This window comes from Stegostoma tigrinum, chromosome 2, assembly GCF_030684315.1.
Source record: "Stegostoma tigrinum isolate sSteTig4 chromosome 2, sSteTig4.hap1, whole genome shotgun sequence".
Lineage (NCBI taxonomy): Eukaryota > Metazoa > Chordata > Chondrichthyes > Orectolobiformes > Stegostomatidae > Stegostoma > Stegostoma tigrinum.
In genome coordinates, this window is record NC_081355.1 from 131,555,673 (window position 1) to 131,571,876 (window position 16,204).

The following is a 16,204-nucleotide window of genomic DNA, read 5'->3' on the forward strand; positions in this document are numbered from 1 at the left end:
GTTTCTATTGTTATCAAAAACCACTGTGCAGACAAAAATCTGCTGAGACTTTAAAGTGGGGTTTAGCTGGGAGCTCCTCAACAGGACGGACTTAATTATTCTATGTGCTGAGCCTCTTTCACATGTATTGTTTCCTACTCTGAAGCCCATGGAAATGAAATCAGAACAAGTGGATGGGGACCAGGAAATCAGGCTGAAAGAGTACTCCTTGACTTGAGATTGGTGCTTGCAGATGGGGCCTAAAAAAAGCTACTGGTGGTGGGAGGGAAAGGTGATACAAGGGCTGGGAAGGTCCAAAGACTTTTTTGGAGACCTGGACGAGCACTGGTGGTCCTCTCCATCCTTCAATTGCCGGAGAGAAAAATCCTCATTTTAAAAATTACACAGGTTAGCAGCTTGGCTTCTGTCTTTTTTGCTTGCTTTGCTGTCTCCCTCTGGCTTTTAACTTGACTGGCTTGTTGTAGTGCTGACCTCCCTGGATCTGAAGCTAAAACTGAATGCTGCACAGATGATAAGCAGCATTCAATTTAAATGGAGAGGAAATGCAGAACTCTTGAGGTACAAACGCTATTGGGTGTCCTGCCACATGAATTGTGAAAGGTTAGTATGCAGATACAGCAAGTGGTGAAAAAAGTAGAATGTTTGTGTTTGTTGGAAGAGAATGTACTAAGTAAGTAGGGAACTTTCTCTACCAGTCTATGCCATGTTGGTGCAACCATGTCTATGTACAGCATGCAGCTTTGGATACTTTATTTAAGAAAGCATTTAATTGTGTTCGAGCAATTCAGAGAAGGTTCATTCAAAATTGGAAGAATAGAATTGAACTTGTTAATACCTCTAAGATCTTGAGGGGACATGATATGTGGATGCTGAAAAGGTATTTCGTCTTGTGGAAGAGACATGAATTTGAGATGGTGTTTATGAATATAATTCATGTTGAAGGACAGGAATTTATTTTCTTACAAACGTTTGTGAGTCTGTGGAATAGTTTTCTCCAGAGATCTGTAGAAAAAGCATCCTTCACTATATTTAAGGTAAAGGTGAATGGATTCTTGGCTAACAAGAGAATTAAATAGTTTTGAGGGTATAGCAAGCAGTGGAGCTATGGAGTAATGGAATCATACAGCATGGGAACAGACCCTTTGGTCCAACCAGTTATCACTGACCAGACATCTCAATCTGACCGTGTTCCATTTGCCAGCAATGGCACATATCCCTTTAAACCTTTCCTATTCACAAACCCATCTAAATGCCTCTTAAATACTGTAATTGCACCTGCCTCCACCACTTCCTCTCGCAGCTCATTCCTAAAATGCACCATCCTCTGCATGGAAAAGTTACCCCTCAGGCTCTTTTTAAACCTTTTCCCTCTCATCACAAACCTGTGCCCTGTCAGTTTTGGATTTTCCCACCCTCAGAAAAAGATCTTGGCTATTCACCTTATCCATGCCCTTCTTTCAGGTCACTCCTCACCCTCTGACACTCCAGGGAAAATAGCCTCAGCCTATTCAGTCTCTCCCTATGACTCAAACCCTCCAGTCCCAGCAACAGCCTTGTAAATCTTTTCTACAATGTCTCAAATTTAACAATATCCCTTCCTATAGGAGGGCAACCAGAATTGTATACAGCATTCTAAAAGTGGCTTCACCAATATCTTGTGTAGCGTAACACGAGTTCCAGTTTCCCTATTCAATGCTCTGACCAATGAAGGTAAGTGTGCCAAATGCATTCTTCACCACCGTGTACACCTGCGCCTCCACTTTCAAGGACCTATGAACCTGAACCCCTCCGGCTCTACCATTAACTATACAAGTCCTGGCTGGTTCGCCTTTAAAAATGCAACATCCCACATTTATCTAAATTCAACACCGTTTGCCACTCCACAGCCCATTAGCTCATCTGATCAATGCCCCCTTCTAGTCTGAGATAACTTTCTTCACCGTCCACTATACCACCTATTTTGGTGTCATCTACAAACTTACAAACCATTTGTTCTATATTCACATTCAAATCATTTATATAAATGACAAAAAGCTATGGATCGAGCACACGATCCTTGTGGGACTCTGTTCGTCACAGACTTCTATTCCAAAAAAACAACCTTCTACTACCACCCTCTGTCTCCAACCTTCAAGGCAATTTTGTATCCAATTTACTAGCTCCTCCTGGATCCCATATGATCCAACCATACTAAGCAGTCTACTATGCGCAATATTGTCAAACACTTAGCTGAAGTTGATATAGACAACGACTGCTCTACCTTCATCGGTCTTTCTTTGTCACCTCTTCAAGAAACTCAATCAAGTTAATGAGGCATGATTTCCCACACACAAAGCCATATTAATTATCCCTAACCAGTTCTTGCCTTTTCAAATGCATGTAAATCCTATCCCTCAGCATCCCCTCCAACAACTTTGGCTCAGTAGTTAGCACTCTTGCCTCACAGCACCAGAAACCCAGGTTCAATTCCACCCTTGGGTGACTGTCTGTGTGGAGTTTGAACATTCTCCCTGTGTCTACTTGGTTTCTTCCGGGTGCTCCAGTTTTCTCCCACAGTCCAAAAAGATGTGCAGGTTAGGTACATTGGCCATACAAAATTGCCCATAGAGTGAGTGATGTGTAGATTAGGTGGGTTATAGGGATATGGGTCTGGGTGGGATGCTGTGAGGGTCGGTATGGACTTGTTGGGCCAAGTGGCCTGTTTCTACACCATAGGGATTCTTTAATTTTGTCAGAACTTACCCATCACTGACATAAGGCTCACCAGTCTATAGTTCCTTACTTTCCCTTAACACCTTTCATGAATAACAACACCACATTAGCCAACCTCCAGTCTTCCTGCACCTTGTCTATGGGTATCCATGATACAAGTATCTCACCAAGGGGCCTAACAATCTCTTCCCTATCTCCCCATGGAGTTTTGGGAAACACCTGATCAGGTCCCAGGTATTTGTCTACTGTTAAATATTTTAAGACCACCAGCATCTCCTCTTCCATAATATGAGCTTTTGTCAACACATCATTATTCACCTGCTCCAAGTCCCCTAGTTTCCACGTCCTTCTCGACAGTAAATACTGACAGTAAATATTGTTTAGTATCTCACCCAACTCCTGTTGTTCCACACATAGATTGACATGTAGATCTATGAAGGGCCCTATTCTGTCCCTAGTTACTCTTTTGCCCTTAATACATTTATAGAATCTTTTTGATTTGACTTAACTCGATTTGCCAAAGCTACCTCATGCCCCCTTTTCACACTCCTGATTTCCCCCTTAAGTCTCCTCCTAATGCCGATATACTCCTCAAGGAATTCACTCAATCCCAGTTGTCTATCTCTGATATATGCTTCCTTCTTTCTCTTGACGATCTCTGGTCATTCAGCATTTCCAACCCCTACCAGCCTTGCCTTTCACACTAACAACTGGGAAACTGTACATGAACTCTTGTTAATAAAATGTGAGGCTGGATGAACACAGCAGGCCAAGCAGCATCTCAGGAGCACAAAAGCTGACGTTTCGGGCCGAGACCCTTCATCAGAGAGGGGGATGGGGAGAGGGAACTGGAACAAATAGGGAGAGAGGGGGAGGCGGACCGAAGATGGAGAGTAAAGAAGATAGGTGGAGAGAGTATAGGTGGGGAGGTAGGGAGGGGATAGGTCAGTCCAGGGAAGACGGACAGGTCAAGGAGGTGGGATGAGGTTAGTAGGTAGCTGGGGGTGCGGCTTGGGGTGGGAGGAAGGGATGGGTGAGAGGAAGAACCGGTTAGGGAGGCAGAGACAGGTTGGACTGGTTTTGGGATGCAGTGGGTGGGGGGGAAGAGCTGGGCTGGTTGTGTGGTGCAGTGGGGGGAGGGGACGAACTGGGCTGGTTTAGGGATGTAGTAGGGGAAGGGGAGATTTTGAAACTGGTGAATTCCACATTGATACCATTAGGCTGCAGGGTTCCTAGGCGGAATATGAGTTGCTGTTCCTGCAACCTTCGGGTGGCATCATTGTGGCAGTGCAGGAGGCCCATGATGGACATGTCATCTAAAGAATGGGAGGGGGAGTGGAAATGGTTGGACCCCAGCTATGCCTGCCTCTTTGCAGGTTACGTGGGGCACCCGCATGGGCCCCAGCTATGCCTGCCTCTTTGTAGGTTACGTGGAACAGTCCCTCTTCCGCACCTACACAGGCCCCAAACCCCACCTCTTCCTCCAGTACATTGATGATTGTATCGGCGCCGCCTCTTGCTCCCCAGAGGAGCTCGAACAGTTCATCCACTTCACCAACACCATCCACCCCAACCTTCAGTTCACCTGGGCCATCTCCAGCACATCCCTCACCTTCCTGGACCTCTCAGTCTCCATCTCAGGCAACCAGCTTGTAACTGATGTCCATTTCAAGCCCACCGACTCCCACAGCTACCTAGAATACACCTCCTCCCACCCACCCTCCTGCAAAAATTCCACTCCCTATTCCCAATTCCTCCGCCTCCGCCGCATCTGCTCCCACACCCGCACATCCCGGATCTCCAAGTTCTTCAAGGACCGCAACTTTCCCCCCACAGTGATCGAGAACGCCTTTGACCACGTCTCCCGTATTTCCCGCAACACATCCCTCACACCCCGCCCCCGCCACAACCGTCCTAAGAGGATCCCCCTCATTCTCACACACCACCCTACCAACCTCCGGATACAACGCATCATCCTCCGACACTTTCGCCATTTACAATCCGACCCCACCACCCAAGACATTTTTCCATCCCCACCCATGTCTGCTTTCCGGAGAGACCACTCTCTCCGTGACTCCCTTGTTCGCTCCACACTGCCCTCCAACCCCACCACACCCGGCACCTTCCCCTGCAACCGCAGGAAATGCTACACTTGCCCCCACACCTCCTCCCTCACCCCTATCCCAGGCCCCAAGATGACATTCCACATTAAGCAGAGGTTCACCTGCACATCTGCCAATGTGGTATACCGCATCCACTGTACCCGGTGTGGCTTCCTCTATATTGGGGAAACCAAGCGGAGGCTTGGGGACCGCTTTGCAGAACACCTCCGCTCAGTTCGCAACAAACAACTGCACCTCCCAGTCGCAAACCATTTCCACTCCCCCTCCCATTCTCTAGATGACATGTCTATCATGGGCCTCCTGCACTGCCACAATGATGCCACCTGAAGGTTGCAGGAACAGCAACTCATATTCCGCCTGGGAACCCTGCAGCCATATGGTATCAATGTGGACTTCACCAGCTTCAAAATCTCTCCTTCCCCTACTGCATCCCTAAACCAGCCCAGTTCGTCCCCTCCCCCCACTGCACCACACAACCAGCCCAGCTCTTCCCCCCCACCCACTACATCCCAAAACCAGTCCAACCTGTCTCTGCCTCCCTAACCGGTTCTTCCTCTCACCCATCCCTTCCTCCCACCCCAAGCCGCACCCCCATCTACCTACTAACCTCATCCCACCTCCTTGACCTGTCCGTCTTCCCTGGACTGACCTATCCCCTCCCTACCTCCCCATCTATACTCTCTCCACCTATCTTCTTTACTCTCCATCTTCGGTCCGCCTCCTCCTCTCTCCCTATTTATTCCAGTTCCCTCTCCCCATCCCCCTCTCTGATGAAGGGTCCAGGCCCGAAACGTCAGCTTTTGTGCTCCTGAGATGCTGCTTGGCCTGCTGTGTTCATCCAGCCTCACATTTTATTATCTTGAAATTCTCCAGCATCTGCAGTTCCCATTATCTCATGAACTCTCGTTATCTCAATTGTAAATGTCTCCCAGTTCTCAACCTGCAAATAGAGTTGAGGCCAAAATCAGTTCCGCACAATTGCACAGAACAGCCATATTAAATGGCACAACAGGCAAGAGTGACTGAATGGTCTTCTTCTGTTGTTATTTCACATGTTTGTACATTAATATTACATGAGCATGCAGCGTCTTTCACATTTCAATGAACCTCTTATACCTGCATTGTAACTGTTGTGATATGATGTCTATTTACCTTCAAGGGAATGTATCTTCAAACACTTGCCAGTCACTTATCTGGGATAATGGGAACTGCAGATGCTGGAGAATCCGAGGTAACAAAGTGTGGAGCTGGATGAACACAGCAGGCCAAGCAGCATCTCAGGATCACAAAAGCTGACGTTTCGGGCCTAGAAAGGTTCTGATAAAGGGTCGAGACCTGAAACGTCCGCTTTTGTGCTCCTGAGATGCTGCTTGGCCTGCTGTATTCATCCAGCTCCACACTTTGTTATCCTAATCATTTATCTAAGTGAGTGGGCAAAGGTCTGGCGGATGGAGCACAATGTTGATAAGAGGGAGGTCATCCATTTTGATAGGAATAACAGCAAAACAAACTACGTTTTAAATGGTAAAAAATTGCAGCATGCTGCTGTGCAGAGGGACTTGGGTGTCCTTGTGCATGAATCGCTAAAAGTAGGATTGCAGGTGCAGCAGGTAATTAAAAAGGCAAATGGAATTTTGTCTGTCATTGCTAGAGGGATGGAGTTTAAATACAGGGAGACTATGCTGCAGCTGTATAGGGTCCTGGTGAGGCCACACCTGGAGCACTGTGTGCAGTTTTGGTCTCCTTACTTGAGAAGAGATATACTAGCACTGGGGGGGGGGGGGGGGGGGGGGGGTGGAGAGGAGATTCACTCGGTTGATTCCAGAGTCGAGAGGGTTGGATTATGAGGAGAGACTGAGTAGACTGGGATTATACTCATTGGAATTCATAAGAATGTGGGGAGGTCTTATAGAAACATATAAGATTATGAAGGAAATAGATAAGGTGGAGGCGGGGAGGTTGTATCCACTAGCAGGTGAAAGTAGGGCTAGAGGGCATCACCTCAAAATAAAGAGAAGCAGATGTAGGGCTGAGGTCAGGAGGAACTTCTTCACCCAAAGGGTTGTGAATCTGTGGAATTCTCTGCTCAGTGAAATGGTTGAAGCTACCTCGCTGAATGTTTTTAAGGCAAGGCTAGATAAATTTTTGAACAGTAAAGGAATTAAGAGGTATGGTGAGTGGGCGGGTAAGTGGAGCTGAGTCTCAAAAAAAATCAGCCATGATCTTATTAAGTGGCGGGCAGGCTCAAGGGGCCGGATGGCCTACTCCTCTCCTAGTTCTTATGTTCCTATGTTCTTATTACACACCTTGACAACACATGTTGGCTCAGCCACTTGACTTGTAGACAATCAGTGGGCAGCAGAATGGAGGTCAGCTGTACTCGACTCGACTTTTCTTCAAACGAAGATCTATTCTCTGCTGCATTTTGAGGGAGGGTCACCGGATCCGAAACGTAGACTCCGATTTTTTTTCACAGACACTGCCAGGCTTGCTGAACTTTAGCGGCAACTTCTATTTTTGCTTCTAATTTACAGCATCATTTCATGCTGCAAAGGATAACATTTGATATCAATAATATCTAAAAAAGCTGTACGAATGGCGACTATGAAACCACTGTCAACTGTAGAAATATAATCTGTTTCATTAGATTTTGCCAGATAGACAACTTGAATTAATTAATATTCAATGTCATATAGGAAAAGCAGGAAACTAGCATCTGGTAATGATGCTTATTCGAAGAGGCAATGCAGGCATGATAGACTGAATGGCCTCGTTCTGTGCTGTAAAACTGCTGTGATTCTGTAAATTTCAATTGAAGTTTTGAAAACACTAATAAACCGAAATTACATTGAGATTCTGACTTACAGCACAGGACAAATGTTCAGAACAGCCCCTTTTTTCTCTGGGAAGCGAGGGAGGAGATTGCAGAGCCTTTGGCTTTGATCTTTATGTTGTCATTGTCTACAGTAATAGTGCCAGAAGACTGGAGGATAGCAAATGTTGTCCCCATGTTCCAGAAGGAGAGGAGGGACAATCCTGGTAATTTTTGACCAGTGAGCCTTACTTCAGTTGTGGGTAAAGTGTTGATAAGGATTATAAGAGATAGGATTTATAATCATCTAGAAAGGAATAATTTGATTAATGATAGCCAACACGGTTTTGTGAAGCTCCCTCCGCTCCAACCCCAACCTTACCATCCAGCCCTCCGCTCCCTCCAGTCCAACCCCAACCTCACCATCAAACCCGCAGACAAGGGAGGCACAGTTGTAGTATGGCACAATGGCCTCGACATCGCTGAGGCCAAACGCCAACTCTCCGACACCTCCTCCTACCGCCCCCTTGATCATGACCCCACCCCTGAGCACCAAGCCATCATCTTCAATACCATCCCTGGCCTCATCACCTCAGGGGACCTCCCACCCACAGCCTCCAACCGTATTGTTCCGGAACCCCACACGGCCCGTTTCTATCTCCTTCCCAAAATCCACAAACCTGCCTGCCCTGGTCAACCTATTGTCTCAGCCTGTTCCTGCCCACTGAACTCATCTCCACCTATCTGGGCTCCATTTTCTCCCCTTTGGTCCAGGAACTCCCTACCTGCGTCCATGACATCACCCACGTCCTCCACCTCCTCCAGAACTTCCAATTCTCTGTCCCCAACACCTCATTTTCACCCTGTATTCCTCGTGCAGATGGCCTCAAGGCCCTCCGCTTCTTCCTGTCCCACAGGCTCGACCAGACCCCCTCCACTGACACCCTCATCCACCTAGCCAAACTCGTCCTCACCCTCAACAACTTCTCTTTCAATTCCTCCCACTTCCTACAGACAAAGGGGGTGGCCATGGGTACCTGCATGGGCCAAAGCTATGCCTGCCTCTTTGTAGGCCATGTGGAACGGTCCCTCTTTCGCACCGACACAGGCCCCAAACCCCACCTTTTCCTCCGTTACATTGATGACTGTATCGGCGCCACCTCTTGCTCCCCAGAAGAGCTCGAACAGTTCATCTACTTCACCAACACCTTCCACCCCAGCCTCAAGTTCACCTGGGCCATCTCCAACACATCCCTTACCTTCCTGGACCTCTCAGTCTCCATCTCAGGGAACCAGCTAGAAAGTGATGTCCATTTCAAGCCCACTGACTCCCACAGCAACCTAGAATACACCTCCTCCCACCTACCCTCCTGCAAAAATTCTATCCCTATTCCTAATTCCTCCGCCTCCACCGCATCTGCTCCCACGATGAGGTATTCCACTCCCGCACATCCCGGATCTCCAAGTTCTTCAAGGACCGCAACGGTCCCCCCACAGTGGTCGAGAACGCCCTTGACTGCGTCTCCTGCATTTCCCGCAACACGTCCCTCACACCCCGCCCCCGCCACAACCACCCCAGAGGATCCCCCTCGTTCAGACATACCACCCCACCAACCTCCGGACACAACATATCATCCTCCGACACTTCCGCCGTCTACAATCCGACCCCACCACCCAAGGCATTTTTCCATCCCCACCCTTGTCTGCCTTCTGGAGAGACCACTCTCTCCGTGACTCCCTTGTTTGCTCCACACTGCCCTCCAACCCCACCACACCCGGCACCTTTTCCTGCAACCGCAGGAAGTGCTACACTTGCCCCCACACCTCCTCCCTCACCCCCATCCCAGGCCCCAAGATGACTTTCCATATTAAGCAGATGTTCACCTGCACATCTGTCAATGTGGTAAACTGTATCGACTGTACCCGGTGTGGCTGCCTCTACATTGGGGAACAAGCGGAGGCTTGGGGACCGCTTTGCAGAACACCTCCACTCGGTTCGCAATGAACAACTGCACCTCCCAGTCACAAACCATTTTAAATCCCCTTCCCATTCCTCAGACGACATGTCCATCATGGTTCTCCTGCAGTGCCGCAATGATGCCACCCGCGGGTTGCAGGAACAGCAACTCATATTCCGCTTGGGAACCCTGCAGCCCAATGGTATCAATGTGGACTTCACAAGCTTCAAAATCTCCCTTTCCCCCACTGCATCCCAAAACCAGCCCAGCTTGTTCCCGCCTCCCTAACCTGTTCTTCCTCTCACCTATCCCTTCCTCCCACCTCAAGCCGCACCTCCATTTCCTACATACTAACCTCATCCCGCCTCCTTGACCTGTCCGTCTTCCCTGGAATGACCTATCCCCTCCTACCTCCCCACCTGTACTCTCCTCTCCACCTATCTTCTTTTCTCTCAATCTTCGGTCCGCCTCCCCCTCTCTCCCTATTTATTCCAGAACTCTCTTCCCATCCCCCTCTCTGATGAAGGGTCTAGGCCCGAAACATCAGCTTTTGTGGTCCTGAGATGCTGCTTGGCCTGCTGTGTTCATTCAGCTTCACACTTTGTTATCTTGGATTCTCCAGCATCTGGAGTTCCCATTATCGCTGATCACGGTTTTGTGAAGGGTAGGTCGTGCCTCACAAACCTTATAGAGTTCTTTGACAAGGTGACCAAACAGGTTGATGAGGGTAAAGCGGTTGATGTGGTGTATATGGATTTCAGTAAAGCGTTTGATAAAGTTCCCCATGGTAGGCTATTGCAAAAAATATGGAAGCATGGGATTGAGGGTGATTTACCAGCTTGGATCAGAAATTGGCTAGCTGCAAGAAGTGGTGGTGGTTGATGGGAAATGTTCACCCTGGAGTTCAGTTCCTCGTGGTATACCGCACGGATCTGTTTTGGGGCCACTGCTGTTTGTCATTTTTATAAGTGACCTGGATAAGGGCGTAGAAGGATGGGTTAGTAAATTTGCGGATGACACTAAAGTTGGTGGAGTTGTGGATAGTGCAGAATGATGTTGTTGGTTACAGAGGGACATAGGTAAGCTGCAGAGCTGAGTGACAGGTGGCAAATGGAGTTTAATGCGGAAAAGTGTGAGGTTATTCACTTTGGAAGGAGTAACAGGAATACAGAGTACTGGGCTAATTGCAAGATTCTTGATGGTGCAGATGAGCAAAGAGATCTTGGTGCCCATGTGCATAGATCGCTGCAAGTTGCCACCCAGGTTGATAAGGTTGTTAAGAAGGCGTATGGTGTGTTAGGTTTTATTGGTAGAGGGACTGAGTTTTGGAGCTATATGGTCATGCAGCAGCTGTATAAGGCTCTGGTGGGCCGCACTTGGGAATATTACGTACAATTCTGGTTGCTACATTAGAGAAAGGATGTGGAAGTATTGGAAAGGGTGCAGGGGAGATTTACCAGGATGTTGCCTGGTATGGAGGGAAGGTCTTATGAGGAAAGGCTGAGGGACTTGAGGCTGTTTTTGTTAGAGAGAAGGTTAAGAGGTGACTTAACAGAGACATACAAGATGATCAGAGCATTAGATAGGGTGGACAGTGAGAGCCTTTTTCCTCGGATGGTGATGGCTAACATGAGGGGACATAGCTTTAAATTGATATATATATAGGACAGAAGTCAGAGGTAGGTTCTTTACTCAGAGAGTAGTAAGGGCATGTAATGCCTTGCCTGCAATAGTAGTAGACTCGCCAACTTTAAGTGCATTTAAATGGTCATTGGATAAACATATGGATGATAATAGAATGGTGTAGGTTAGATGGGCTTCAGATTGGTTTCACAGGTCGGCATAACATTGAGGGCCGAAGGGCCTGTACTGCGCTGTAAAGTTCTATGTTCTATGTTCATTATTATTGCAGTTTTCATGCTTTAGGGAAGCTGTCTTTGTAAAAACATGAAACAAAAACCAGGAACACTGGAAATACTCAGCAGGTCTGATAGCATCTAGGGAGTGAATAAAACTATTCATATTTCATGTTGAGATTTTCTTCAGAACAAATGAAAATATATTTGGCAGGTGACCAACAGTAAGAAAAGTTGAATGTTTTGATTGTGGGAATGAAAAGTACACAGGGCTACACTTTAAAAATGTTGAAGCCACCGTAATACTCCCTCGGAACAAGCATAGTAAGCAAGATTGGCATTTGGCTCTCTGATGAAGGGTCTAGGCCCAAAACGTCAGCTTTTGTGCTCCTGAGATGCTGCTGGGCCTGCTGTGTTCATCCAGCCTCACATTTTATTATCTTGGATTCTCCAGCATCTGCAGTTCCCATTATCATTGGCATTTGATTGCCAGACTCGGAATTCCACTGCCTGGGTTCATGGAGCAGGTGGGAGATAGGTTCAGGATCATTGGTGGCTAAAGGCATAGCTGTATGTACCATATTCTGCAGCAGACCTCAAGAGATTCTGGCATCAGGTACCTGAATCAGAGGCTGCCTCCACAATGTATTGGTTCATTTCCCCCTGCAACCACATTGAGGCAGTTATCCACTCAATAATTTTATAATCATCAGCCTTGGAATTCCAGACCGTGTGAAGGGCCAGGTCAAGACAGGGAATATCTGCCATTTACACTGGTACACATTCTTATTCCATCAATCATTGGCCTTCTGGTTCCCAATCCTTCAGCCAAAGGGAATAGTTTCTCTCCAGCTGCTCTCTGGTGGAATCTTATTTGGGACTTAGTGATGATGTCTATGTCATGGTTTTGGCAGAATTGTGCAAGAAATCTTTACATCAGAAGCAACTCAGTCTTTTTCTTTCATGCATTTACTGAGCAGTGTGAGTTTCAATCAGGGTTATTAGAGCTTATGAAATGCTTTGTTAATGCCACAACCCACATCATTAGTGTTCAGTTTTCCATCTTATCAAATATTCTGAACAAGCTAGATATTTAGAATTCTTGACATGAAACCCGCAGTGGGTATCTGGCAGATTTAGCTTGCCTCTTGCTCCGAAGGATCTCCATGCTGCGCACTGACATCTCCGGGCATGCACCACGGGCACTGGCCACACACACTCTTTCTACGGATGTTGACAGAGACACCTACTAATCTCGAAGAACCTGTAAGGGTAGGGTGAATGATGGGAGCTCGAAGGCCTAGAGATTTCTAAAACGGGGGGGCTAGGTCTCAGGGAGCCAAGGTGGGCCTTTTTGCCAGCTTACCCTGGCGCTCTTGCATCTCTGAATTCTTTTAGCATCGACTTACGGGGTTGACGGTCCTAACCTCATTGCACACCCATTGGCCAGCTCTTGGACCAAAAAATCCTGTGGTTTGAGCACTTTGTACTGAGGCAGCTCAGGTGAATCAGGAAATGTCCTGGACAAAATCCAGTCTCCAGTGCATGGAAATTGGATGTCATTGTTTATTTCACATTTATGTATGAAACACTTTACAACTAATAAATGACCTTTCGACATGTAGTCGCTATGGCAATGTCAGATGCATAGCACCTGATTTAACCAGAAGGATTCCCCCACACACCAATTAAGTAAATGACCTGGTGATTGGTTTTAATCATGTTGCTTAAAGAATGAACATTGGTCTGGGAACAGGGGAAAGCTCTCTCATTTCTCGTTGCACAGTGATATCACATGTTTTGCAGCCAACTGAGACAGCAAACAGGATCTTGATTTAATGCCTCATCTAAATGATGGCAAAGCAGCAAATGCAGCATTCCCTCATTTCCACACTCAAGTGTGTGTCCCTTGGAGGGAACACCACCAACTGCAAGTCCCATTCCAAAGCACTCACCATCCTGATTTGGAAATATATTACTATTCCTTCACTGTTGCTGGATCAAAATCATGAATTCACTCCCTCCGGACATTTTACATCAATCTACAGTGCATGGATTGCAGCAGTTAAAGAAGGCAGCTCACCATCGCCTTCTCAAGTAAACACAATAAATGCTGGCCAGCGAAGTGACACCCACATCCCACAAATGAATTTTTTAAAAATCGGTCCACTGCATCGCCCTGAGCTTCAAAATAGAATAATAGTCTGGAACCTGTTGCAATGACTGCAGGTCATCAATGTAGCCTCTGAGTAAAACTAACACAGAATTTTGTGCATACATACAACGTATAGTAGTAGTTTGATTGCCTGATGGTTCTGGTAGCTTTCTGGTTGCTCTCCGATCAACAGCCTGAAAAGTTGCAAGTTCAAATAGTTCTAAGGAAGTTGTAAGGTGAAGGGTTTTACTTAACTTGAGAAAACTCCTCCAATTTTCATCCCACTCACTCACTCCAGATTCTCTGCATGTTCAGTGCCAAAGTCTCCAGATGCTCCTGTTTTTGGAAATCCTTCCAATATACCCAGAGGTAAAAGAGATGGGAGGTCCTGAGAGAACCTGGCCAATGCACTTCCTGCTCTTGTCTGCACTGTTTTCATCCAGATGAAGTTTGAGTATTCCCAGCCCAGTAGGGAAGGGAGAGAGGAGGCATGTCACACTGTTCATTTGTTTCTGGAACTGGACCATCTCCCAGACACACTGAAGAGGTAAGATCATCATCCCAAGTAATTTTCGGTGAGAAAACACCACTTACCCACTTAAACCTATTGTCTTTGCACTGTGTGTTTCTCATTGTAGCATTTTGTCACATTTCTCTAAATCCTCGGTATAATTACACTTTCCATTCGTACCTATTGGTAAAATCTTTCAGGGTTGGGCAAAATCAAAATTAACAAATAGGATTTCCAGATCTAGATATATTTTTCAACAATTGCATAAATGTTTGTTTTTTCGCACTCTTTGTCCTTTCAAGTTGAAACGATTTGCTTGTCTCTTTTACCACACACCACTTGCTGCTGTCTACAAAGATAGCTTACTGCACCCTCTCCTGTCTCTTTTATTGCATGGAGTCAGCCTGGACTGAGCCACACTTCAGTCACTTCTTTCCTGTTTAACAATGATTTACTTCTACTCCATTCCGTGAGTGATACTGAACTAATTCTTGTAGAAGCAAACTGATAAGTAGGTCTGGTAAAATAAGCACTTTCCGCAGTTTATGCTTCCTTTAACTGATGTATAAATTGGAATAATAGTAAAGGGATGTCAAATTTGGGAAGCTTGAGGATAAAACAGAAGATCAAAAGATGAACAACACAGTCAAAACCAAAATGAGTTCAGATTCTGAGGTTTGACAATGATACCAACTGTTGGTGATTGAAATCACTTGCTCACATTCTTTCGTCTCAACACAGTCCACTATAAAACATTTCATCACTCACTTGAGAGAATTACTGCAGTCTCTCCCTGAAGATTTATAGCAGAGAAAGCCAGCCACAGATGAACTTGCTACTGTTTACAGAAAACTGCACAATGGAAATTTTTGTCAGTACTAATCTTTAAATATCACAATGACTTAGTGAATGCTTTAAGATAGTAAACTTTTTGTGCCACAAACATGTCAACAAAAAGCAAAATTTCCTCTGTATTTTAGTCTTGTGGCAAACAACATATTAACAAGAAATATATATGCCTGAGTGAATTAAACAATCCTTCCATGATGCTTACAAACAGGCTTTCATATGAATAATACCTTTGAAAAGAAGCTTCGGGATTTTCAATGAGTAACAGTTTGAGATGTTTCAACTTGCAGAAAAGGGATTAAGCGAAAATCTGTACAGTTGCTCTTTCATATTTTCCCTGTTATTCCTCAGCTCCAGCCATTGACTTAGTGGTCTGGATGTTTCGTGGGCCAGGTTTTCGGAGAGTTCAGGCTGTTGTTGAGGAGGAGGAGTTATGTTCACGAAATCCTGTAACTGTGTGACCAGTCCTGACTGCCAAACGGGGAATGAAGGCTCTGAAAAAGGTCTCATCCTAAGCCTAAGCAATAGTGTTGGTGGTGGTTGGTGGGAGGTGGGGGATGGTTGATCAGGTGGGGAAGAGATATAAAGTAGGTGAAGAAAGATCAGGAGACTGCAAAGGATGGGTAAAGAGGGGTTGGGGGTTCAGGGGTAGTTACAGTTGTCATAGTGGGCGATCAGTGAGCTTCGGGACATGAGTGACTGCAGAGGTTCAGGGGTCATTGCAGAATTGGGTATAGTATAGCTGTGGGGTCAGTGGTGATTATAGAGCTAACCACCAAGTCGATGAATTGTGGAAGATTACATGGGATTCAGCATATTGGCGGCCATGGGATGTCAGAGGGTGGAGGAAAGTGATTATTTACTGAGTGGGCCTGTTTCACCTGAAGGAGTCATCCTTTGGATCCACAGATTTTCTCTTTACTTCAATAGATCAGTGTTCAACAAGGAGCCTGGTTTGTCTCTGAGATAACAAGGTGTAGAGCTGCATGAACACAACAGGCCAAGCAGCATCAGAGGAGCAGAAAAGCTGACGCTTCACCCCTCTGTCTAGGTTAGGTTAGGTTATGGCTAGTGTTGCCTCACAAATGATCTTAAACCAAGGTCTGAGTTCACAGCGCTGACTGAAAGTTTTACCCCGAAGTCTGATATGTTGGTTGATTTGATTTGCTGAGCAAGTTGTACATTGTGTGCCTGTCTGTGAATGAGGTTTGTACAGAGACATGCCCAC

The 16,204-nt window shown here is 46.3% G+C and overlaps 1 long non-coding RNA gene across 1 annotated transcript in view; it reads right to left on the bottom strand.

The window, feature by feature from the left end:
* The window catches only part of LOC132206936 (uncharacterized), a 56,184-nt gene extending 40,843 nt beyond the window's left edge, over positions 1 to 15,341 (bottom strand). The window contains exon 1 of the long non-coding RNA XR_009443226.1: positions 15,207 to 15,341. This is a non-coding gene — a long non-coding RNA (uncharacterized LOC132206936). The remainder of the gene's footprint in view (positions 1 to 15,206) is intronic.
* Positions 15,342 to 16,204: the final 863 nt, after the last annotated feature.